The sequence below is a fragment of the Carassius auratus genome, unplaced genomic scaffold, assembly GCF_003368295.1.
Source record: "Carassius auratus strain Wakin unplaced genomic scaffold, ASM336829v1 scaf_tig00215537, whole genome shotgun sequence".
In the NCBI taxonomy this organism is placed as follows: domain Eukaryota; kingdom Metazoa; phylum Chordata; class Actinopteri; order Cypriniformes; family Cyprinidae; genus Carassius; species Carassius auratus.
In genome coordinates, this window is record NW_020528130.1 from 1 (window position 1) to 25,502 (window position 25,502).

A 25,502-nucleotide genomic window follows, 5' to 3' on the forward strand; every position below is an offset into this window, starting at 1 on the left:
AGGACAAGCCCATGTTTACCACTGTGTGGCATCCCTCTTCTTTTTATAACAGTCTGCAAACGCCTTGGACTGAGGTTAGGATTCCTGGTTTTCACCCAGGCGGCCCGGGTTTGACTCCCGGTATGGGAATGCATGCTCCTTTTTGCTTCCCTCCTCAAAAAATCCAGCATATTTTCCTGCACCAGAAGTGACTTTTTGGCCAGCAGTAGAGCTACAGAACCCTGATATGTCGAGGTTCTGTCTAGTACTTTGTCCCTTTGATAGCTCAGCTGGTAGAGCGGGGGACTGTAGGTTGGAGTGTTGGCAATCCTTAGGTCGCTGGTTCGACTCCGTCTCGTAGGAGGTCTTCTTTTAAGTGCCCACAAATTTTTTGGTTTGGAGCTGGCTTTCCACCATTTTTTGGTTTGGAGCTGGCTTTTTTTTTTTTTTTTTCAAAAGAGCTTTCCCTGACCGGGAATCGAACCCGGGCCGCGGCGGAGAGAGCGCCGAATCCTAACCACTAGACCACCAGGGAAGGGCTGGTGGGCTGGTGGGCTGGTGGGCTGTTCTCCTGACAACAAGGTGAGAATGAGGAGACATCAATGCTTGCCACCGTCACATCGAAAAGCAACAAGTCTTTGGCAATCGGGGGTTTTTACTATTGGTAGGCTAGTGGCGCAATGGATAACGCGTCTGACTACGGATCAGAAGATTCTAGGTTCGACTCCTGGCTGGCTCGCTCTGTGCGTGTTTTTCACCAGTTTATTTTGTTGTTGTTGTTTTTTTTCTCTAAAGTCCAGAAGAAAAGGCAAATCTCCAGGCATTCTTCTTTTTTTCCAAAAAAAGACATATTCTGCACACACATTCCGATATCTAGGGGAGACACGGACATGCTTGGTATTGCCATTCGTCTCACAAGCACTCCGATAAGCTCGACGATTAACAGGGAAATAAACTGCAGGCTGGCAGCCAGTTGATTTTCGAATGAACAATTTCATCGCTACTCTGTAACTGCTTCATTACATTGAAGGGTATAATGCCATGTGGTTTTGATGTCACAGGCTTGCCATTTTGAAGCCTTATCACTAATTGCCACCTGGACATTGAGAATAATTTGTAATCTGCATTAAACTAAACGAGCGAATAATCAGCAATTTTGCGGATTAAAAATTGGTCTCACTTTCATTATTAACCTCACAATATGTCAGTTTTGTACCTTGACAGACCGACGATAGGCAGTTTTTCCTCTAGATAACGGTTGCCATGTGTGTTTCAGATGCATGACACAAGTATTTTGACCTGGACAAGACCTTAATTACCAGTTCGAGGTATAAATTCAGCAGTGAGTCAACAAACATGTCCCTTGAATGCATGCAACACTATTTATTTCAGTAAACCGTCAGCTGGTGGGCTGTTCTTCTGACAACAAGGTGAGAATGAGGAGACATCAATGCTTTCCACCGTCACATCGAAAAGCAACAAGACTTTGGCAATCGGGGTTTTTACTACCGGTGGGCCAGTGGCGCTCCATGTCACCTGTAGGTCGTGGTTATTCTTTGTTATGACAGCCAATCACGTTCCCGGCTGCAACCATGAAACTTATGTTTTAGCCAATCAGCGCTCGTATCGCAACGCGAATTGCGATCAGCGCCGTCGCAACCGCGAATTTGCAATCAGCGCTCGTATTGTAACCGCGAATTAGCCAATCAGCGCACCGTTCCTCATCCCGCGATTCTTCTAGTAAGTAGATCAATTGATAACATTTAAAACCTACCGGAGATTTAAGGATCACGGGTGAAGAAGAAGAAGATAACGGTCATCGATTAACTTCTAACCCAACATTTGCAATGTAAGTGAGTCTTTATCAATAAAATTACAATACTGGGATGCACAAATATGCATTAACTTCATGCTTCAAGAATGCACAGATAATCAACCAGTTAATGTAAACTCATGAAGGACTAACTTAAACCATTTATTATGAATACTACATCAGCAACTAATAAACTTCTATATGATTAATAGATTAAGTAATAAATAAATTGTTATCAGTCAAATGTACTTTAATGTATATAGTTGAGTAATAACATTATATAACTAATGATTTAAATGTATATGTTAATTACTACAGTGGCCAAAGCTATCGCACTTCAACTTCCAGTTGTCAGCTTTAATTAATCTTTAGCTAATGATTTGCAAAGGAAACTGAGGAACTGAGTTAATAATATAATATTGTGGTATATTATCTAATTGTCAATGTTTTTACTATTTTAAAGGTGAGCTTATTGGAGTGGAATATCTTTTACCCAGCAAACTGGTAAAGTTCCCAGGACTACAAGTTGGCCATTGAAGAGTCAGAGACTACTGAGGTTGGTATAGAGGTGGATGAAGGTTATGCTGAAACTTGAGGAGTTTCAGGACATCACTGTCGCCCACCTTTGACACTGAACGGACACCTGCTGCCTCTTCACAAGCATCAGTGTCTGCAGCATCTGCAGCATCTGCAGCATCATCTCCAACTCCTCCAGCAACCAGCCCCACGTCATCACTGTTTGTGGTCCCTCCATCATCAGTGTCATCTCCTGTCAGCAGCTCACTGCACACTCAATCAAATCTAGAACTCTTTCCTGGAGCACATAGCTGTGAGTTTTACTAAAGTATTCATAAAGGTTTCGTATTTGTTATCACACTAACTATAAATTTGTATTTATCACATTGAAAGGCATAAATACAAATTTAAAATAAATATTTACCTTTTTAATGTTGCCCCAGTGGACCGATTATCTGCAGAAACGGATCGTCCAACATTGGAAGAGAACACTTCACATGATGTAAGGTCCAGTTTATTTTTTGGGTACATTTACATGTGTGTAAGCATAATCTGGGTTACATTGGATGTGCTTTCATGTGAATATTTGTATTCACTGATGCTATCAAAAGTTCCTAAATTATCTTTCATTTTAGGATTACGTTGGACCTGATAATATTGAGGGGTATGGAGCCGTGCAGGACTTGGCAGAGTTTTTGGTTAGCCTCAGAGACCACCGTCTGGCTTTGCCGGGAGAAGAGTGCATCAAGATCATCTCCCTATGGCAGGCATTGGGGGAGTATGACAAGAAAAAGACCATTTACCCACCACGTAACCAAACCAACCTAAAACAGGGACGATTCAGGGCCACTAAGAAGATTGTGGCCCCAGGTGTGGAGAGCAGCAAAAGGTATGTTACGCTTAGTAAACATAGGGTCTACACATTTTTATATAAATATATATAATATATCTGAAACTGGCTGAAATATCACCTACAACTTTTTTTATTTAGTAAGGATTTCTAGTTAAATTAGTAAAACCTGACACCTTCATGACTAGCTTATCTTCCTGTAGACTGTTAAGTTCAAACTTAGCCTGATTACAACATAAATTATAGTTGTGATTTACGTTTATTCTGACTATATATACTTAGGTTTGCTAAGTATGTTACATTGCTATGAACACAGTTCCAACTGTACATTGGAATATTTAATTTAGAAGAAACAAGGCAATCATTTCTTAAATCATTAAAATCATTTTGTATCATGTTGAGTCAAATAATTTGTCTTTTACTGTACTTTAGTAAGTAGCCATGTAATAAGTGGGATAATATGCAGTCATTATTGTGAAAAAAACCTGACAGGCTGACTAACAACACCCTGCAATTATTCCACAACACAGTAGAGAACTGATTTATTGATATGACATTTCAACATCAATCTAAAAACAAAAACAAAGAGAGACAACATAACTATGCGCACATATTATAAATGAACATTTAGACAACACAAAGCAAAACAGACAGCATAGGAAAGGTAAAATAAAAATAAGATCACACAATGAAACAATCTTACATTAATAATATGTATTCTGTTGTAATTTGCAGGTGTTTCGTTGGGGCTCACAGTCCTGCACAGTGGCCTGACTGCAACCGAAGGCCATTTTCACAAGGCTCTGTGCTCTCTACCCAAACGCGGTGCGCTGTGATGGAATGAGGGTGTCCCGCTTCACTGTGGTAGCATGTGCTTACAAGCACATCCAAGATAGATATATAATATAAACGGTATGTTTATGTTTTTTATTATTATTTTGGCTAATATATGAAAAGTCCACTACAGTGGTAAAAACTATTTTTTTATTTACTTTTTTTTTTTTAAGCAAATATGTCATAATTGCACTACTGTGGTAAATGTTTGTCTTTGTTTACTATTAATTCTTATTATTTTCTTAGTCTGATGTCAAAATTGCACTGCAAATGTTTGTTTTGGTTTTTTACCACTGATATGTACAAATTTTATTATTGTGGTAAACATTTTTGGTGTATACTGTACACAATTGGATTACTGTTCTAAATGTTTTATTGGCTTTAAAATATATATGCAGATTAAAAGGGTTGTTAATATTTGCCCTCACACTATTGTTATTGTTCCTATTTGTATTCTCACAATATTTTTAAATGTATATATATTTGCACTGTTGTTATAATTTTATATAATGACTTTATATTTGCAAATAAAAAGGGTTGTTAATCTTTGCACTCACAATGTTTTTGTGCCTATTTCTCACTGTAATTGTAGTTTGCAAAAAAAAAACATGTTTTTTAAGTATTCCAGTATTACATAACAGTAAAACACACACACAAAGAAACAGGGACTTCCAGAATAAGTCAGAACATATAATAATATAATATAATGTTATACTGTAAAAATAATATATTATACTGAAAAAAAAGTGTCAGTAAGCGCTGCGTTATTCATGTATTTTGTTATGAAAATGCACAAAAACGCAAATCATGTATTTTCGCAATGAATAGTCACGTTTTATCTGTCAAATAATTTCGGCTTTTTTTATCCAGCTGGATGCTTTTGTCCATATAAGGTATTTCCTGTAGCGTGCGTCACATAGTGGTCACAAGTTGGTGCTTCTACGAGTCCGTTTTGGAGTTAATGCGAGAGAGCGCCCTCCGGCGTCCGGTATGAATGAAACGTACATAACGTGTTTGTTTACCCTGGAAAGTTCCCAAATTAAAGTGTGGGGTACGAATTTACGTTCGATTAAATTACGGGGGATAATGATGATTACGCACGCGTGCATCAGCAGCGTCAAAACGAACACATTCCAGGAATTACATCACTGGTCGGAGCGGGCCGCGAACTCGCGTACCTGTGCGTCTTTTAGGATCTTTACCTCGACTAATGGGCGCCGGCCTTGGCGCAATGGATAACGCGTCTGACTACGGATCAGAAGATTCTAGGTTCGACTCCTGGCTGGCTCGCTCTGTGCGTGTTTTTCACCAGTTTATTTTGTTGTTGTTGTTTTTTTTCTCCAAAGTCCAGAAGAAAAGGCAAATCTCCAGGCATTCTTCTTTTTTTCCAAAAAAAGACATATTCTGCACACCCATTCCGATATCTAGGGGAGACACGGACATGCTTTGGTATTGCCATTCGTCTCACAAGCACTCCGATAAGCTCGACGATTAACAGGGAAATAAACTGCAGGCTGGCAGCCAGTTGATTTTCGAATGAACAATTTCATCGCTACTCTGTAACTGCTTCATTACATTGAAGGGTATAATGCCATGTGGTTTTGATGTCACAGGCTTGCCATTTTGAAGCCTTATCACTAATTGCCACCTGGACATTGAGAATAATTTGTAATCTGCATTAAACTAAACGAGCGAATAATCAGCAATTTTGCGGATTAAAAATTGGTCTCACTTTCATTATTAACCTCACAATATGTCAGTTTTGTACCTTGACAGACCGACGATAGGCAGTTTTTCCTCTAGATAACGGTTGCCATGTGTGTTTTCAGATGCATGACACAAGTATTTTCACCTGGACAAGACCTTAGTTGCCAGTTGGAGGTATAAATTCAGCAATCCCAGGATTCTGGCCAAAAAACTGAACCATGGGTGAGTCAACAAACATGTCCCTTGAATGCATGCAACACTATTTATTTCAGTAAACCGTCCCTTCGGATGATTCTTGTATTGCCAAATTATTATCACATTGTTACAGTCACAAACCAAAAGCAACAGGCCACTACAAACCCTGCCCCCACACTGGCCACATTTATGGAAAGTGGCCCACAAGCTTGTGGCCAGTTAAAGCTGGCCAGTTCCCATACGGTCTAGCAGTTAGGATTCCTGGTTTTCTCCTATGCGGCCAGGGGTCGACTCCCGGTATGGGAAAGCTTGATCTTTTTGCTTCCCTCCTCAAAAAGCCAGCACATCTTCCTGCACCAGAAGTGACTTTTTGTACAGCAGTAGAGCTACAGAACCCTGATAGATTGAGGTTCCGATGTCTATGGGGAGTCGCGGACATGCTTCGGTATTGCCATTCATCACACAATCTCTCCGATAAGCTCGGTCGATTAACGTAGTATTAAAATGCAGGCTGGTGGGCCAGTAGATTCTAGAATTAACAATTTCATCACTACTCTGTAACCGCTTTACTACTTTGAAGGGTGCAATGCCATGTGGTTTTGGTGTAATGGGCTTGCCATTTTAAAGCCTTATCACTAATTGCCACCTGGACATTGAGAATAAGTTGTAAACTGAGTTAAACTGAAGGAGCAAATAATCAGCAACTTTGCTGATTAAAAATTTGTCTCACTTTCATTGTTAACCTCACAATGTCATTTTAGTACCTTGACAGAGTGACGATAGGCAGTTTTTCCCCTAGATAACGGTTGCCTTGTGTGTTTTCAAATGGATGACATGAGTATTTTCACCTGGACAAGAGCTTAATTACCAGTTTGAGGTATCAATTCAGCAATCACAGGAATCTGCCCAAATAAACTGAACCCCCGGGGTGAGTAAAAAAACAGATCCCCTGAATGCCTACAACACTATATAATTCAGAAAACCCTCCTTTTGGATAATTCTTGTTTTGCCAAATTATTATCACATTGTTACTGTAGCAGATAAATAGTCCACTCTAGTGGCTGAACAGAAAAAAGGCTTGACGCTCACTTTCCAAAATTATTCCATTGTCCATAGGATAGATTTCCAAACTGAAATAATATTTATTACAAAAAAGAATGTTTATACAAAATCAAAAAATCAAACTCTCATATAAATAAAGGATTGAAAAAATATAAAGTGGATTGAATCAATCTGTTTTCTATGGAGTCAGGCCGTGAGGTCAAAGACTGTTACTTCCGGTTCTGGCCACGCCTTCAGGTGAAGTCACAGGTCCTTTATTCCCACCTTCTGCTCCAATCCCTAGGTGGTGCCAACTCACATAACATTGGGTGCAATAGTTAATTATTTAACAAACAAAAATAAACCTTATTTTAGCTCCTACATATCCGGCCCCTAAATGTTTCAAACTTAACATTGAACATTTACATACATTTATACAAGGAGCTATTAATAATCTAAGTAATCTAATTAAAAAAAAATATATATATATATACTTTCCATTCATCTGATCTCTATTGATCATCTTCTTCCAACAGCAAGCACAGCTTTGTGATGGGCCGCTCCATAATGCTGGTCTTTGTCTGCAGTTTGACTGACCGGACCATCCCTTTTGAGTCAGGTTTTGTTTCTAGTATTCTTGCAAGTGGCCATGAGGATCGTGGAGAGGTAGGATCAACCACCACCACAATATCTCCAACTTTGAGATTAGTTCTTGCTTTACACGACTTCTGTCTCTCTTGCATTAGTGTTAAATACTCCTGTGTCCATCTCCTCCAGAACAAATCCGCCAAGTATTGCACTTGTTTCCACCGGCGCCTGGTGTATGAGTCAGATTTGGAAAACTCACCTGGAGGCAGAACAGGCTGAGAGTTATGCAAGAGAATGTGGTTAGGTGTAAGAGCCTCCAGGTCGAAAGGGTCAGAGGATACAGTGGTGATTGGGCGGTTGTTAAGAATTGCCTCAACTTCACAAAACAATGTCTGGAGACCTTCATCGTCTACAACTTGTTGGTGTAAAAGGGAATTTAAGACCCATCTTGCAGACCTGATTAGTCTCTCCCACACGCCACCGTGATGAGACGCCCCTGGTGGGTTGAAACTCCAGTCAATCCCCCTTTGGAGCATGGCCCTTTGAATCTTACTGCTGTTCAGATTGTTAATGGCCTTTTTGAGCTCTCTGCATGCACCAACGAGATTGGTACCATTGTCAGACCAGATATGTTTTACCTGGCCCCTCCTACATATTAATCTTCTTATAGCATGGATACAGGAGTCAGTGTCCAGGGAGCTGGCCATTTCAAGATGAATGGCTCTGCACGACATACATGTAAAGAGTACGCCATATCTTTTGACAAAAATTCTTCCTCTTTTTGTTTCTATTGGGCCAAAATAGTCCATTCCAACATTTGTGAACGTTGGAAGATCTGGTAGAGTTCTTTCTTTTGGCAAATTAGCCATCTTTTGTTCCTCAGTTTTGCCTTTCAAGCGTCTGCATGTCACACACTTAGAAATAATTTTTCTTGCTGCTGTGTTGCCATTGATGATCCAATACTTCTTACGCAACTGGGCAAGAATATAATTTCTTCCACAGTGACCATACCTTTCATGAATGTGGCGTAGTAACAAATTGGAGGTGTGGGAGTGTTTCAGAAGAATGATGGGATGCTTCATGCTTTCTGACATCGTCGCTCTTGACAGTCGTCCTCCAACTCTCAATAATCCATCTTTTATCATTGGATCTAGTTTGTAGAGGGTACTCTTTTTTTGAACATTGTGTGGAGTCATTTTTAGCTTTTCAAAATCATTTGGGAAAGCTTGTCTTTGAGTGTAGGATACAATTTCCTTTTCTGCTCTCCCAAGGTCTTTCATAGACAAGAACTGACCACTAAGTGTTGATCTGAAGGTATGCAGCTGGGAAGCCAGTTTTTGATGTCTAGAACGAGTGCAGACATTGGTGGAAAGTTCCTTCCTTTTAGAAGCGAGTGCTAACAGGCTGTCTCCAAGCTTTTGGTACCAAGCAATAACAAGCAATAATTGTTTTTTTTTTTTTAATTTGTCATACCTGCCCAGGGACTACAGGTGGAAATTAGCAATTGTTGCTATAACCTGGCCCAAGACATATTTTCTTGTTTAACAAGTTTAATGTTTATTTGTGCATTGTCCCTGTTTCAAATAAAATAATTTCCATTTCCATTTCCATTCCAAGCAACAGCTTTAAGCAATCTGGTCCAATCTGAGAAGTAAGAAAGAAGCTTTTGGGTAGGATTCTGTTCATTTTTAGTGACCGTGTTGCACACAATGGTAAAACCTTTGACCTCTGGGTCATCTTGTCTAAGGGACACTTGTTTACACCCTTTAGTTAGCCAACTGTGATCTGGTTGCCAGAGGAATTTAGGGCCACATATCCATCTTTTGCTTTCCAGAAACATTGGTACACTCAGCCCCCTGGATGCATCATCTGCCGGATTGTCCTTACTGGACACGTACCTCCATTGTTGGGTGCAGGTATTTTCTCTAACAAATGATACTCTGTTGGCAACATAAGTGTGAAATCTTGCACTGTCATTGGCTATGTATTTCCACACTGCCTCACTATCTGTCCAGAACAGTGACTTTTTCAATGGCAGCTGCAGTTCTGACCGGAGCATCTTGTCAACTTTGACAGACAACACAGCAGCTGCCAACTCAAGTCGTGGTATCGTCAACTGCTTTAAAGGGGAAACTCTTGCTTTTCCAATCATGAAAGATACATGGATGTTACCTTGCTCATTGGTCATTCTGATGTAGCTTACAGTTCCATATCGAAGTTCGCTGGCATCAGAAAAATGATGCAACTGAAAGGACTGTGGCTTACCAAATCCATTGGGTTTCTTACAGCGTGGCACACTGAAGGCTGCCAACTTGGGGAGGTCATGAATCCAACATAGCCATTGTCTTAATTGAGACGTGGGTATTGGCTTATCCCATCCATAGCCTTCTTTGCACAATTGCTGTAAAAATTGTTTGGCTGGAAGAGTGAGGGGTGCCAAAAGTCCAAGAGGATCAAAGACAGAGCTCACCATTGAGAGAATACCTCTACGGGTATGGGGTTTTTCATTGAGTATGATGGTAAATCTAAAGGTGTCATCTTCCACGTTCCATTGAAGTCCCAAGGCATGGTCAACTGGTAGTTTGTCCTTATCTAAATCTAAGGACCTAATGTTGTCCCCTCTTTTCTCCTCCTCAATGGCCGACAAGACGGTTCTACTATTACTCACCCATTTGGTGAGTTGAAAACCTCCCAAGCTGCACAAATCCACCAAGTCTGATCTCAGTTGCACTGCTTCCTGTGCTGTGGGCAGAGACACTAGGCAATCATCAACATAAAAATTATGCATTACTGTGTTGGTTACTAGAGGTCTAAAACAGCTGTTGTCTTCTGCTGTTCTCCGTAAGGCAAAGCTAGCACAGCTTGGAGAAGAGACTGCTCCAAAAAGGTGCACCAACATGCGATGATCTATAGGACTTTGCTTAATGTCCCCTTGTGGCCACCACAGGAAGCGTAAACAGTTCACATCTGATTTTGAGACTCTTACCTGGTGGAACATAGACTTTATGTCCGCCATCATTGCAATGGGTTCTTGACTAAATCTAAGCAGGACTCCAACCATTGAATTGGTAAGATCAGGCCCTTGCAACAGTTCCGTGTTCAGGGACACACCTTGATATGTTGCACCACAGTCAAACACGACTCTAATTGTATTCTTTTTAGGGTGGTAGACTGCGTGATGTGGAATATACCAGGTTCTTCCCTCCACTTGATCCACCTCTTCCTGCGGGACCACCTCAGCATATCCTTTATCTATCATGTCACTGACAAAGGATGTATATTCTTTATGGAATGAATCACTTTTCTTAAATTTCCTTTTCAGACTAAGAAGACGTTGCATGGCCATGTGACGGTTGTTGGGCATTATCACATCCTTTTTCCGAAATGGTAAGTTGAGTGTGTAGTGTCCATCCAATAGTGAGATTGACTCATTTGCAATTTTAAGGAAACTTTTGTCATCAAATGACATTTCACGTTTTTCATCTGAGGCCTTTTCATTGAAGTCATGATTGTACTGACTAATCAGAAGCTTTTCCAAATTTGCTACAGATATTCTGTTTATGTCAGCAGATGGAGAGTCACAACTTATGCTGGATTTCCCTCCTCTTAAGGGTCCATTAACTACCCAACCAACTAAAGTCTTGACTGCATAAGGGCCCCCACCTTGACTGTTTACAATCTCCCATGGCTCTATAACCTTTGAGGCATTGGTTCCTATAAGTAGCTCAATGTTGCCATTAATCTCAGGGATATCAACCTTTTACAGGTATGGCCATCTAACAAGATCTTTTTTGGTGGGTATGTTTTCCATGGTGACTGGCATTTCCTTCTGTGTGAATACATCAGGCAATTGTATGAAATTGGTTTTATCCAATCCAGAGATCTCTAATCCTGTGATTACATAAGTTGGCATGGACTTCTCGTGACTCATTGTCTTCAACAGGATATTAGTTCTTTTACCTTTGACGTTCAACTGAGACATCAGACGTTCGGTACAAAAGGTAGCGGAACTTCCAGGGTCGATGAAAGCATAGACTGAGACGATTTTGTCACCTTTAGCAGCTTTGACTCTTACTGGAACCACTGAAAGGACATTATCCTGTATACCGGCCCCAATATTCCCACCAGCTGGCTGCGTAACGGCAGAGGAGTTCACGGTTTCTTTAGTGTCAATTTTCTTTTCATGCTTTACTTTTTGCTCTGTTTGCTCAATGTGAAGGACGCTTGGGTGCTGTTTAGAACATGATGTACAGGTGAGCCTCTTCCTACAGTATTTGCTGATGTGACCTTGATGTAGGCACCCAAAACAGATTCCTTTTCCTTAGATGAATTCTATCTTTTCCCTGTGCTTCTTTTTCTCGAATAGCTTGCACTGCTCCAACGTGTGATTGCTGCTGCTACACAAATGACATAAGACTTGCAAATGGTTGTCAGAGGATTGCTGAGTAGAATGGAAAGCAGGTGCAGAAACACTAGTTGCAAAGGTACTTCCACCAGACTTCGGCTTGACTTTAGTGGGGAACTTGTCTTTAGTTTTGATTAGGGGTTTATCTTGAATATCCCCGAATATTGGGTCTGAAGCCACTCTCACTTGCTTTTCAACAAATAGGACAAGATCTTTAAATTGAGGCCTACTGTTATGGGTTTCTTGAAATTCCCAAACTTTTGATCGCCATCTTTCCCTCAGCTTGTAAGGAAGTTTCAAGACCAAGACTTTCATGTTGGATGACAAGTTAATTTCATGTGAGTAACTCATGTCCTCCATTGCATTACAACAGCTCCTCAAAAATATTGCGAAAGCTTGCAGAGATTTAGAATCCTCAGGTCTAATCGTAGGCCATTCTAATGCTTTCTTCATATACGCAGAACACATGCTGATTTCATCTCCAAAGTTTTTCTGTAGCAAATCTCTTGCTCTTTCATAACCTTTACCTGGGGTCATGTGAAGACAACTCCTTACCAGATCTCTGGGAAAGCCACTGGTATATTGATCAAGAAAGTACAGTCGGTCAGCACTGCTATCCGTTTTTAGCTCAATGCCATATTCAAAAGCTCTTATGAATGGTCTGTACTTCAAAATATCACCATCAAAGATTGGGATATCTCTCTGAGGAAGACTTGAAAGCTGATGCTGCTTCACTAGAAGGGATGTTATGTCATTTTGGCGTTGAAGGATGTTTACCAAGCTGCTCAGATGTACACCAGAACTCGCAACAGACTCTGAAGACTGATCAGAAGACTGGTCAGATGCACTGGCTGTGGCTAGGTTTGACTGTGCATGGAGATTACCTGGACCAGGTGGTTGAACCTCCTTGGCTTTCTTCCTGACTGCATTGTGGCCATTTGAACGCTGTGGGATAGGACTGGGTTGAATATCCTTGGGACGAACACTTGGGGTTTGCACAACAGAAAGAGCTTTAGCGACCTTATCCAAAGAAAGGAATTCACACTCTGAAGCATAACTCTTTGAAGACATCTCAGCAAGATAGGATTCCATTGGCACGTTCACGTCGTGAGGATTAGATGTTAAGCCTGTTGCTGCTGAGGCTCCGTTATATTTACCAGCGGACTTCAAAACTGCGAGTTTGGCTGATGAGGCATCTAGCTGTGCTTTCAGCTCCAGAACTTCAAGTTTTTTCTTTAATGCTTGCCTCTCTTTGTTAAGTGCTTCTTCTCTATCCTCCAAGTCATGTTTTTCTCTGAGTGCAGCCACCTTTGCTAAAACTGCAGCTCTCTCTGCTTCCACCTGTAGACTTGCAGATGCAACTGAAAATGCTCTTGATTTGGATTCACGACTGGAAATTTGAGATATGCTGTCTTTAGGGGCAACTTCAATCTCCTGAGGTTCGACAGCCTTAGATACTCCAGACAGCCACTCAGAAACAGAAGAGAAAAAAGTGTTAATGTCTGCCATTTTAGGTTTAAACCATTCTGCTTCATCTTGCCTTGCTTCCTCTTCTGACAACAACTCCTGATAGGTTTCATGTAGAGATTTAAAATCATCCAATAGACTCACAAATTTATTCAAATTTTCTTTCACTTCTTGCTCACACGAAGCATCTTCCATAAGTTCAAGCATTATATTTTTTCTTTTCGTTAAGTGGGCAAGCTTTCCTTTTCTAGCATTTCGTAGCTTAGGCGCATGACCACTAATCTCTACATCCATAACAGTGCTTGATAAGTCACCCTTGACTTTCTCTTCATCAAACTCATTAGCGGTGTCTTCCATACTTGTCACTTGTTTGCTAGTTCAGCACATGGAATCAATATGCATGGATTTGCTATGTTGCCCGGCCCAGCAGCAAACTGATATAAAATCATCCAATGATCCACTTTTCCTATAGTAGACTTCCAACAATTTGCACGGTTTTACAATCAAATCACTCCATAAGCAGATTTCCATTACATATGAATTTCTGTTCTGTTTCCTCTTCTATCATTTCAATGACTTGATTCAAGAAATGCATAAAGCCGTACATACCATGCGGTCCAAACAAACAGTCAGTCCATGTGTTCATTGATTTCCATGCACTTCACTTCTTCAGTTACAAGCACATTTTTTGAGATATCTTCAGCTTGTAGGAAGCAGTCTTTGACTTTTTGTAGCAGATAAATAGTCCACTCTAGTGGCTGAACAGAAAAAAGGCTTGACGCTCACTTTCCAAAATTATTCCATTGTCCACAGGATAGATTTCCAAACTGAAATAATATTTATTACAAAAAAGAATGTTTATACAAAATCAAAAAATCAAACTCTCATATAAATAAAGGATTGAAAAGATATAAAGTGGATTGAATCAATCTGTTTTCTATGGAGTCAGGCCGTGAGGTCAAAGACTGTTACTTCCGGTTCTGGCCACGCCTTCAGGTGAAGTCACAGGTCCTTTATTCCCACCTTCTGCTCCAATCCCTAGGTGGTGCCAACTCACATAACATTGGGTGCAATAGTTAATTATTTAACAAACAAAAATAAACCTTATTTTAGCTCCTACAGTTACAGTCACAGACCTAAAGCAACAGGCTACTACAAGGTTCTGCACCCACTCTGACCACATGTATGGAAAGTGCGGCAGAAGCCCATGGCCAGTTTAAGGTGCCTGAATCCCATATGGTCTAGCGGTTAGGATTCCTGGTTTTCACCCAGGCGGCCCGGGTTCGACTCCCGGTATGAGAATGCATGCTCCTTTTTGCTTCCCTCCTCAAAAATCCAGCATATTTTCCTGCACCAGAAGTGACTTTTTGGCCAGCATTAGAGCTACAGAACCCTGATTTGTCGAGGTTCTGTCTAGCACTTTGCCCCTTCGATAGCTCAGCTGGTAGAGCGGAGGACTGTAGGTTGGAGTGTTGGCAATCCTTAGGTCGCTGGTTCGACTCCGGCTCGAAGGAGGTCTTTTTTTAAGTGCCCACCAAATTTTTTGGTTTGGAGCTGGCTTTCCACCATTTTTTGGTTTGGAGCTGGCTTTCTCACAGCTATCGGCAGAGCTTGAATTCGCAGTCCACAATTGGAAGGCAAAAGAGCTTTCCCTGACCGGGAATCGAACCCGGGCCGCGGCGGTGAGAGCGCCGAATCCTAACCACTAGACCACCAGGGAAGGGCTGGTGGGCTGGTGGGCTGGTGGGCTGGTGGGCTGGTGGGCTGTTCTGCTGACAACAAGGTGAGAATGAGGAGATATCAATGCTTGCCACCGTCACATCGAAAAGCAACAAGTCTTTGGCAATCGGGGGTTATTACTATTGGTGGGCCAGTGGCGCAATGGATAACGCGTCTGACTATGGATCAGAAGATTCTAGGTTCGACTCCTGGCTGGCTCGCTCTGTGCGTGTTTTTCACCAGTTTATTTTGTTGTTGTTTTTTTTTTCTCCAAAGTCCAGAAGAAAAGGCAAATCTCCAGGCATTCTTCTTTTTTTCCAAAAAAAGACATATTCTGCACACCCATTCCGATATCTAGGGGAGACACGGACATGCTTTGGTATTGCCATTCGTCTCACAAGCACTCCGATAAGCTCGACGATTAACAGGGAAATAAACTGCAGGCTGGCAGCCAGTTGATTTTCGAATGAACAATTTCATCGCTACTCTGTAACTGCTTCATTACATTGAAGGGTATAATGCCATGTGGTTTTGATGTCACAGGCTTGCCATTTTGAAGCCTTATCACTAATTGCCACCTGGACATTGAGAATAATTTGTAATCTGCATTAAACTAAACGAGCGAATAATCAGCAATTTTGCGGATTAAAAATTGGTCTCACTTTCATTATTAACCTCACAATATGTCAGTTTTGTACCTTGACAGACCGACGATAGGCAGTTTTTCCTCTAGATAACGGTTGCCATGTGTGTTTTCAGATGCATGACACAAGTATTTTCACCTGGACAAGACCTTAGTTGCCAGTTCGAGGTATAAATTCAGCAATCCCAGGATTCTGGCCAAAAAACTGAACCATGGGTGAGTCAACAAACATGTCCCTTGAATGCATGCAACACTATTTATTTCAGTAAACCGTCCCTTCGGATGATTCTTGTATTGCCAAATTATTATCACATTGTTACAGTCACAAACCAAAAGCAACAGGCCACTACAAAACCCTGCCCCCACACTGGCCACATTTATGGAAAGTGGCCCACAAGCTTGTGGCCAGTTAAAGCTGGCCAGTTCCCATACGGTCTAGCAGTTAGGATTCCTGGTTTTCTCCTATGCGGCCAGGGGTCGACTCCCGGTATGGGAAAGCTTGATCTTTTTGCTTCCCTCCTCAAAAAGCCAGCACATCTTCCTGCACCAGAAGTGACTTTTTGTACAGCAGTAGAGCTACAGAACCCTGATAGATTGAGGTTCCGATGTCTATGGGGAGTCGCGGACATGCTTCGGTATTGCCATTCATCACACAATCTCTCCGATAAGCTCGGTCGATTAACGTAGTATTAAAATGCAGGCTGGTGGGCCAGTAGATTCTAGAATTAACAATTTCATCACTACTCTGTAACCGCTTTACTACTTTGAAGGGTGCAATGCCATGTGGTTTTGATGTAATGGGCTTGCCATTTTAAAGCCTTATCACTAATTGCCACCTGGACATTGAGAATAAGTTGTAAACTGAGTTAAACTGAAGGAGCAAATAATCAGCAACTTTGCTGATTAAAAATTTGTCTCACTTTCATTGTTAACCTCACAATGTCATTTTAGTACCTTGACAGAGTGACGATAGGCAGTTTTTCCCCTAGATAACGGTTGCCTTGTGTGTTTTCAAATGGATGACATGAGTATTTTCACCTGGACAAGAGCTTAATTACCAGTTTGAGGTATCAATTCAGCAATCACAGGAATCTGCCCAAATAAACTGAACCCCCGGGGTGAGTAAAAAAACAGATCCCCTGAATGCCTACAACACTATATAATTCAGAAAACCCTCCTTTTGGATAATTCTTGTTTTGCCAAATTATTATCACATTGTTACAGTCACAGACCTAAAGCAACAGGCTACTACAAGGTTCTGCACCCACTCTGACCACATGTATGGAAAGTGCGCCAGAAGCCCATGGCCAGTTTAAGGTGCCTGAATCCCATATGGTCTAGCGGTTAGGATTCCTGGTTTTCACCCAGGCGGCCCGGGTTCGACTCCCGGTATGAGAATGCATGCTCCTTTTTGCTTCCCTCCTCAAAAATCCAGCATATTTTCCTGCACCAGAAGTGACTTTTTGGCCAGCATTAGAGCTACAGAACCCTGATTTGTCGAGGTTCTGTCTAGCACTTTGCCCCTTCGATAGCTCAGCTGGTAGAGCGGAGGACTGTAGGTTGGAGTGTTGGCAATCCTTAGGTCGCTGGTTCGATTCCGGCTTGTAGGAGGTCTTTTTTTAAGTGCCCACCAAATTTTTTGGTTTGGAGCTGGCTTTCCACCATTTTTTGGTTTGGAGCTGGCTTTCTCACAGCTATCGGCAGAGCTTGAATTCGCAGTCCACAATTGGAAGGCAAAAGAGCTTTCCCTGACCGGGAATCGAACCCGGGCCACAGCGGTGAGAGCGCCGAATCCTAACCACTAGACCACCAGGGAAGGGCTGGTGGGCTGGTGGGCTGGTGGGCTGGTGGGCTGGTGGGCTGTTCTGCTGACAACAAGGTGAGAATGAGGAGATATCAATGCTTGCCACCGTCACATCGAAAAGCAACAAGTCTTTGGCAATCGGGAGTTATTACTATTGGTGGGCCAGTGGCGCAATGGATAACGCGTCTGACTATGGATCAGAAGATTCTAGGTTCGACTCCTGGCTGGCTCGCTCTGTGCGTGTTTTTCACCAGTTTATTTTGTTGTTGTTTTTTTTTTCTCCAAAGTCCAGAAGAAAAGGCAAATCTCCAGGCATTCTTCTTTTTTTCCAAAAAAAGACATATTCTGCACACCCATTCCGATATCTACGGGAGACACGGACATGCTTTGGTATTGCCATTCGTCTCACAAGCACTCCGATAAGCTCGACGATTAACAGGGAAATAAACTGCAGGCTGGCAGCCAGTTGATTTTCGAATGAACAATTTCATCGCTACTCTGTAACTGCTTCATTACATTGAAGGGTATAATGCCATGTGGTTTTGATGTCACAGGCTTGCCATTTTGAAGCCTTATCACTAATTGCCACCTGGACATTGAGAATAATTTGTAATCTGCATTAAACTAAACGAGCGAATAATCAGCAATTTTGCGGATTAAAAATTGGTCTCACTTTCATTATTAACCTCACAATATGTCAGTTTTGTACCTTGACAGACCGACGATAGGCAGTTTTTCCTCTAGATAACGGTTGCCATGTGTGTTTTCAGATGCATGACACAAGTATTTTCACCTAGACAAGACCTTAGTTGCCAGTTCGAGGTATAAATTCAGCAATCCCAGGATTCTGGCCAAAAAACTGAACCATGGGTGAGTCAACAAACATGTCCCTTGAATGCATGCAACACTATTTATTTCAGTAAACCGTCCCTTCGGATGATTCTTGTATTGCCAAATTATTATCACATTGTTACAGTCACAAACCAAAAGCAACAGGCCACTACAAAACCCTGCCCCCACACTGGCCACATTTATGGAAAGTGGCCCACAAGCTTGTGGCCAGTTAAAGCTGGCCAGTTCCCATACGGTCTAGCAGTTAGGATTCCTGGTTTTCTCCTATGCGGCCAGGGGTCGACTCCCGGTATGGGAAAGCTTGATCTTTTTGCTTCCCTCCTCAAAAAGCCAGCACATCTTCCTGCACCAGAAGTGACTTTTTGTACAGCAGTAGAGCTACAGAACCCTGATAGATTGAGGTTCCGATGTCTATGGGGAGTCGCGGACATGCTTCGGTATTGCCATTCATCACACAATCTCTCCGATAAGCTCGGTCGATTAACGTAGTATTAAAATGCAGGCTGGTGGGCCAGTAGATTCTAGAATTAACAATTTCATCACTACTCTGTAACCGCTTTACTACTTTGAAGGGTGCAATGCCATGTGGTTTTGATGTAATGGGCTTGCCATTTTAAAGCCTTATCACTAATTGCCACCTGGACATTGAGAATAAGTTGTAAACTGAGTTAAACTGAAGGAGCAAATAATCAGCAACTTTGCTGATTAAAAATTTGTCTCACTTTCATTGTTAACCTCACAATGTCATTTTAGTACCTTGACAGAGTGACGATAGGCAGTTTTTTCCCCTAGATAACGGTTGCCTTGTGTGTTTTCAAATGGATGACATGAGTATTTTCACCTGGACAAGAGCTTAATTACCAGTTTGAGGTATCAATTCAGCAATCACAGGAATCTGCCCAAATAAACTGAACCCCCGGGGTGAGTAAAAAAACAGATCCCCTGAATGCCTACAACACTATATAATTCAGAAAACCCTCCTTTTGGATAATTCTTGTTTTGCCAAATTATTATCACATTGTTACAGTCACAGACCTAAAGCAACAGGCTACTACAAGGTTCTGCACCCACTCTGACCACATGTATGGAAAGTGCGCCAGAAGCCCATGGCCAGTTTAAGGTGCCTGAATCCCATATGGTCTAGCGGTTAGGATTCCTGGTTTTCACCCAGGCGGCCCGGGTTCGACTCCCGGTATGAGAATGCATGCTCCTTTTTGCTTCCCTCCTCAAAAATCCAGCATATTTTCCTGCACCAGAAGTGACTTTTTGGCCAGCATTAGAGCTACAGAACCCTGATTTGTCGAGGTTCTGTCTAGCACTTTGCCCCTTCGATAGCTCAGCTGGTAGAGCGGAGGACTGTAGGTTGGAGTGTTGGCAATCCTTAGGTCGCTGGTTCGATTCCGGCTTGTAGGAGGTCTTTTTTTAAGTGCCCACCAAATTTTTTGGTTTGGAGCTGGCTTTCCACCATTTTTTGGTTTGGAGCTGGCTTTCTCACAGCTATCGGCAGAGCTTGAATTCGCAGTCCACAATTGGAAGGCAAAAGAGCTTTCCCTGACCGGGAATCGAACCCGGGCCGCGGCGGTGAGAGCGCCGAATCCTAACCACTAGACCACCAGGGAAGGGCTGGTGGGCTGGTGGCTGGTGGGCTGGTGGCTGGTGGGCTGTTCTGCTGACAACAAGGTGAGAATGAGGAGATATCAATGCTTGCCACCGTCACATCGAAAAGCAACAAGTCTTTGGCAATCGGGGTTTTTACTATTGGTGGGCCAGTGGCGCAATGGATAACGCGTCTGACTATGGATCAGAAGATTCTAGGTTCGACTCCTGGCTGGCTCGCTCTGTGCGTGTTTTTCACCAGTTTATTTTTGTTGTTGTTGTTTTTTTCTCCAAAGTCCAGAAGAAAAGGCAAATCTCCAGGCATTCTTCTTTTTTTTCCAAAAAAAAGACATATTCTGCACACCCATTCCGATATCTAGGGGAGACACGGACATGCTTTGGTATTGCCATTCGTCTCACAAGCACTCCGATAAGCTCGACGATTAACAGGGAAATAAACTGCAGGCTGGCAGCCAGTTGATTTTCGAATGAACAATTTCATCGCTACTCTGTAACTGCTTCATTACATTGAAGGGTATAATGCCATGTGGTTTTGATGTCACAGGCTTGCCATTTTGAAAGCCTTATCACTAATTGCCACCTGGACATTGAGAATAATTTGTAATCTGCATTAAACTAAACGAGCGAATAATCAGCAATTTTTGCGGATTAAAAAATTGGTCTCACTTTCATTATTAACCTCACAATATGTCAGTTTTTGTACCTTGACAGACCGACGATAGGCAGTTTTTCCTCTAGATAACGGTTGCCATGTGTGTTTTCAGATGCATGACACAAGTATTTTCACCTGGACAAGACCTTAGTTGCCAGTTCGAGGTATAAATCAGCAAATCCCAGGATTCTGGCCAAAAAAACTGAACCATGGTGAGTCAACAAACATGCCTCTTGAATGCATGCAACACTATTTTATTTCAGTAAAACCGTCCCTTCGGATGATTCTTGTATTGCCAAATATTATCACATTGTTCAGTCACAAACCAAAAGCAACAGCCACTACAAAACCCTGCCCCCACACTGGCCACATTTATGGAAAGTGGCCCACAAGCTTAAACTGAACCCCCGGGTGAGTAAAAAAACAGATCCCCTGAATGCCTACAACACTATATAATTCAGAAAACCCTCCTTTTGGATAATTCTTGTTTTGCCAAATTATTATCACATTGTTACAGTCACAGACCTAAAGCAACAGGCTACTACAAGGTTCTGCACCCACTCTGACCACATGTATGGAAAGTGCGCCAGAAGCCCATGGCCAGTTTAAGGTGTCTGAATCCCATATGGTCTAGCGTTTAGGATTCCTGGTTTTCACCCAGGCGGCCGGGTTCGACTCCCGGTATGAGAATGCATGCTCCTTTTCTGTAACTGCTTCATTACATTGAAGGGTATAATGCCATGTGGTTTTGATGTCACAGGCTTGCCATTTTGAAGCCTTATCACTAATTGCCACCTGGACATTGAGAATAATTTGTAATCTGCATTAAACTAAACGAGCGAATAATCAGCAATTTTGCGGATTAAAAATTGGTCTCACTTTCATTATTAACCTCACAATATGTCAGTTTTGTACCTTGACAGACCGACGATAGGCAGTTTTTCCTCTAGATAACGGTTGCCATGTGTGTTTTCAGATGCATGACACAAGTATTTTCACCTGGACAAGACTTAATTACCAGTTCGAGTATAAATTCAGCAATCCCAGGATTCTGGCCAAAAAACTGAACCATGGGTGAGTCAACAAACATGTCCCTTGAATGCATGGCAACACTATTTATTTCAGTAAACCGTCCCTTCGGATGATTCTTGTATTGCCAAATTATTATCACATTGTTACAGTCACAACCAAAAGCAACAGGCCACTACAAAACCCTGCCCCCACACTGGGCCACATTTATGGAAAAGTGGCCCACAAGCTTGTGGCAGTTAAAGCTGGCCAGTTCCCATACGGTCTAGCAGTTAGGATTCCTGGTTTTCTTCCTATGCGGCCAGGGGTCGACTCCCGGTATGGGAAAGCTCTGATCTTTTTGCTTCCCTCCTCAAAAAGCCAGCACATCTTCCTGCACCAGAAGTGACTTTTTGTACAGCAGTAGAGCTACAGAACCCTGATAGATTGAGGTTCCGATGTCTATGGGGAGTCGCGGACATGCTTCGGTATTGCCATTCATCACACAATCTCTCCGATAAGCTCGTCGATTAACGTTAGTATTAAAATGCAGGCTGGTGGGCCCAGTAGATTCTAGATTAACAATTTCATCACTACTCTGTAACCGCTTTACTACTTTGAAGGGTGCAATGCCATGTGGTTTGGTGTAATGGGCTTGCCATTTTAAAGCCTTATCACTAATTGCCACCTGGACATTGAGAATAAGTTGTAAACTGAGTTAAACTGAAGGAGCAAATAATCAGCAACTTTGCTGATTAAAAATTTGTCTCACTTTCATTGTTAACCTCACAATGTCATTTTAGTACCTTGACAGAAGTGACGATAGGCAGTTTTTCCCCTAGATAACGGTTGCCTTGTGTGTTTTCAAATGGATGACATGAGTATTTTCACCTGGACAAGAGCTTAATTACCAGTTTGAGGTATCAATTCAGCAATCACAGGAATCTGCCCAATAAACTGAACCCCCGGGGTGAGTAAAAAAACAGATCCCCTGAATGCCTACAACACTATATAATTCAGAAAACCCTCCTTTTGGATAATTCTTGTTTTGCCAAATTATTATCACATTGTTACAGTCACAGACCTAAAGCAACAGGCTACTACAAGGTTTCTGCACCCACTCTGACCACATGTATGGAAAGTGCGCCAGAAGCCCATGGCCAGTTTAAGGTGCCTGAATCCCATATGGTCTAGCGGTTAGGATTCCTGGTTTTCACCCAGGCGGCCCGGGTTCGACTCCCGGTATGAGAATGCATGCTCCTTTTTGCTTCCCTCCTCAAAAATCCAGCATATTTTCCTGCACCAGAAGTGACTTTTTGGCCAGCATTAGAGCTACAGAACCCTGATTTGTCGAGGTTCTGTCTAGCACTTTGCCCCTTCGATAGCTCAGCTGGTAGAGCGGAGGACTGTAGGTTGGAGTGTTGGCAATCCTTAGGTCGCTGGTTCGACTCCGGCTCGAAGGAGGTCTTTTTTTAAGTGCCCACCAAATTTTTTGGTTTGGAGCTGGCTTTCCACCATTTTTTGGTTTGGAGCTGGCTTTCTCACAGCTATCGGCAGAGCTTGAATTCGCAGTCCACAATTGGAAGGCAAAAGAGCTTTCCCTGACCGGGAATCGAACCCGGCCGCGGCGGTGAGAGCGCCGGATGATTCTTGTTTTGCCAAATTATTATCACATTGTTACAGTCACAAACCAAAAGCAACAGGCCACTACAAAACCCTGCCCCCACCACACGGCCACATTTATGGAAAGTGCCCACAAGCTTGTGGCCAGTTTAAGCTGCCAGTTCCCATACGGTCTAGCAGTTAGGATTCCTGGTTTTCTCCTATGCGGCCAGGGTCGACTCCCGGTATGGGAAAGCTTGATCTTTTTTGCTTCCCTCCTCAAAAAGCCAGCACATCTTCCTGCACCAGAAGTGACTTTTTGTACAGCAGTAGAGCTACAGAACCCTGATAGATTGAGGTTCCGATGTCTATGGGAGTCGCGGACATGCTTCGGTATTGCCATTCATCACACAATCTCTCCGATAAGCTCGGTCGATTAACGTAGTATTAAAATGCAGGCTGGTGGGCCAGTAGATTCTAGAATTAACAATTTCATCACTACTCTGTAACCGCTTTACTACTTTGAAGGGTGCAATGCCATGTGGTTTTTGATGTAATGGGCTTGCATTTTAAAGCCTTATCACTAATTGCCACCTGGACATTGAGAATAAGTTGTAAACTGAGTTAAACTGAAGGAGCAAATAATCAGCAACTTTGCTGATTAAAAATTTGTCTCACTTTGATTGTTAACCTCACAATGTCATTTTTTTGAATTCGCTTGAATTCGCAGTCCACAATTGGAAGGCAAAAGAGCTTTCCCTGACCGGGAATCGAACCCGGGCCGCGGCGGTGAGAGCGTCGAATCCTAACCACTAGACCACCAGGGAAGGGCTGGTGGGCTGGTGGGCTGTTCTCCTGACAACAAGGTGAGAATGAGGAGACATCAATGCTTGCCACCGTCACATCGAAAAGCAACAAGTCTTTGGCAATCTGGGGTTTTTACTATCGGTGGGCCAGTGGCGCTCCATGTCACCTGTAGGTCGTGGTTATTCTTTGTTATGACAGCCAATCACGTTCCCGGCTGCAACCATGAAACTTATGTTTTAGCCAATCAGCGCTCGTATCGCAACCGCGAATTTGCCAATCAGCGCTCGTATCGCAACCGCGAATTTGCCAATCAGCGCTCGTATTGTAACCGCGAATTAGCCAATCAGCGCCCGTTCCTCATCCGCGATTCTTCGTAGTAAGTAGATCAATTGATAACATTTAAAACTACCGGAGATTTAAGGAACACGGGTAAAGAAGAAGGAGATAACGGTCATCGATTAACTTCTAACCAACATTTGCAATGTAAGTGAGTCTTTTATCAATAAAATTACAATACTGGTGCACAAATATGCATTAATTCATGCTTCAAGAGTGCACAGATAATCACGAGTTAATGTAAACTCATGAAGGACTAACTTAAACCATTTATTAATGAATACTACATCAGCAACTAATAAACATTCTATATGATTAATAGATTAAGTAATAAATAAATTGTTATCAGTCAAATGTACTTTAATGTATAAGTTGAGTAATAACATTATATTAACTAATGATTTAAATGTATATGTTAATTACTACAGTGGCCAAAGCTATGCACTTCAACTTCCAGTTGTCAGCTTTAATTAATCTTTAGCTAATGATTTGCAAAGGAAACTGAGGAACTGAGTTATAATATAATATTGTGGTATATTATCTAATTGTCAATGTTTTACTATTTTAAAGGTGAGCTTATTGGAGTGGAATATCTTTACCAGCAAACTGGTAAAGTTCTGCAGGACTACAAGTTGGCCATTGAAGAGTCAGAGACTACTGAGGTTGGTATAGAGGTGGATGAAGGTTATGCAGAACTTGAGGAGTTTCAGGACATCACTGTCCCCACCTTTGACACTGAACGGACACCTGCTGCCTCTTCACAAGCATCAGTGTCTGCAGCATCTGCAGCATCATCTCCAACTCCTCCAGCAACCAGCCCCACGTCATCACTGTTTGTGGTCCCTCCATCATCAGTGTCATCTCCTGTCAGCAGCTCACTGCACACTCAATCAAATCTAGAACTCTTTCCTGGAGCACATAGCTGTGAGTTTTACTAAAGTATTCATAAAGGTTTTGTATTTGTTATCACACTTACTATAAATTTGTATTTATCACATTGAAAGGCATAAATACAAATTTAAAATAAATATTTACCTTTTTAATGTTGCCCCAGTGGACCGATTATC

At 42.1% G+C, this 25,502-nt stretch overlaps 15 non-coding genes across 15 annotated transcripts; 10 read left to right on the forward strand and 5 right to left on the reverse strand.

The window, feature by feature from the left end:
* Positions 1-442: 442 nt before the first annotated feature.
* trnae-cuc (transfer RNA glutamic acid (anticodon CUC)) lies at positions 443-514 on the reverse strand. Its single transcript has one exon. It is a non-coding gene; the product is annotated as a tRNA-Glu (tRNA).
* A 131-nt stretch (positions 515-645) lies between these two features.
* On the forward strand, positions 646-718 carry trnar-acg (transfer RNA arginine (anticodon ACG)). The gene has a single exon. It is a non-coding gene; the product is annotated as a tRNA-Arg (tRNA).
* A 13,907-nt stretch (positions 719-14,625) lies between these two features.
* On the forward strand, positions 14,626-14,697 carry trnae-uuc (transfer RNA glutamic acid (anticodon UUC)). The gene has a single exon. It is a non-coding gene; the product is annotated as a tRNA-Glu (tRNA).
* A 124-nt stretch (positions 14,698-14,821) lies between these two features.
* Positions 14,822-14,909, forward strand: trnay-gua (transfer RNA tyrosine (anticodon GUA)). Its single transcript is given in 2 exon segments — positions 14,822-14,858; positions 14,874-14,909. It is a non-coding gene; the product is annotated as a tRNA-Tyr (tRNA).
* Positions 14,910-15,043: 134 nt separating this feature from the next.
* On the reverse strand, positions 15,044-15,115 carry trnae-cuc (transfer RNA glutamic acid (anticodon CUC)). Its single transcript has one exon. It is a non-coding gene; the product is annotated as a tRNA-Glu (tRNA).
* A 147-nt stretch (positions 15,116-15,262) lies between these two features.
* Positions 15,263-15,335, forward strand: trnah-aug (transfer RNA histidin (anticodon AUG)). The gene has a single exon. It is a non-coding gene; the product is annotated as a tRNA-His (tRNA).
* A 1,748-nt stretch (positions 15,336-17,083) lies between these two features.
* trnae-uuc (transfer RNA glutamic acid (anticodon UUC)) lies at positions 17,084-17,155 on the forward strand. The gene has a single exon. It is a non-coding gene; the product is annotated as a tRNA-Glu (tRNA).
* Positions 17,156-17,501: 346 nt separating this feature from the next.
* trnae-cuc (transfer RNA glutamic acid (anticodon CUC)) lies at positions 17,502-17,573 on the reverse strand. The gene has a single exon. It is a non-coding gene; the product is annotated as a tRNA-Glu (tRNA).
* A 147-nt stretch (positions 17,574-17,720) lies between these two features.
* trnah-aug (transfer RNA histidin (anticodon AUG)) lies at positions 17,721-17,793 on the forward strand. The gene has a single exon. It is a non-coding gene; the product is annotated as a tRNA-His (tRNA).
* A 1,749-nt stretch (positions 17,794-19,542) lies between these two features.
* On the forward strand, positions 19,543-19,614 carry trnae-uuc (transfer RNA glutamic acid (anticodon UUC)). The gene has a single exon. It is a non-coding gene; the product is annotated as a tRNA-Glu (tRNA).
* Positions 19,615-19,960: 346 nt separating this feature from the next.
* On the reverse strand, positions 19,961-20,032 carry trnae-cuc (transfer RNA glutamic acid (anticodon CUC)). The gene has a single exon. It is a non-coding gene; the product is annotated as a tRNA-Glu (tRNA).
* A 144-nt stretch (positions 20,033-20,176) lies between these two features.
* trnah-aug (transfer RNA histidin (anticodon AUG)) lies at positions 20,177-20,249 on the forward strand. Its single transcript has one exon. It is a non-coding gene; the product is annotated as a tRNA-His (tRNA).
* A 2,620-nt stretch (positions 20,250-22,869) lies between these two features.
* On the forward strand, positions 22,870-22,941 carry trnae-uuc (transfer RNA glutamic acid (anticodon UUC)). Its single transcript has one exon. It is a non-coding gene; the product is annotated as a tRNA-Glu (tRNA).
* Positions 22,942-23,065: 124 nt separating this feature from the next.
* On the forward strand, positions 23,066-23,153 carry trnay-gua (transfer RNA tyrosine (anticodon GUA)). The gene is given in 2 exon segments: positions 23,066-23,102; positions 23,118-23,153. It is a non-coding gene; the product is annotated as a tRNA-Tyr (tRNA).
* Positions 23,154-24,047: 894 nt separating this feature from the next.
* trnae-cuc (transfer RNA glutamic acid (anticodon CUC)) lies at positions 24,048-24,119 on the reverse strand. The gene has a single exon. It is a non-coding gene; the product is annotated as a tRNA-Glu (tRNA).
* Between the last annotated feature and the right edge of the window lie 1,383 nt (positions 24,120-25,502).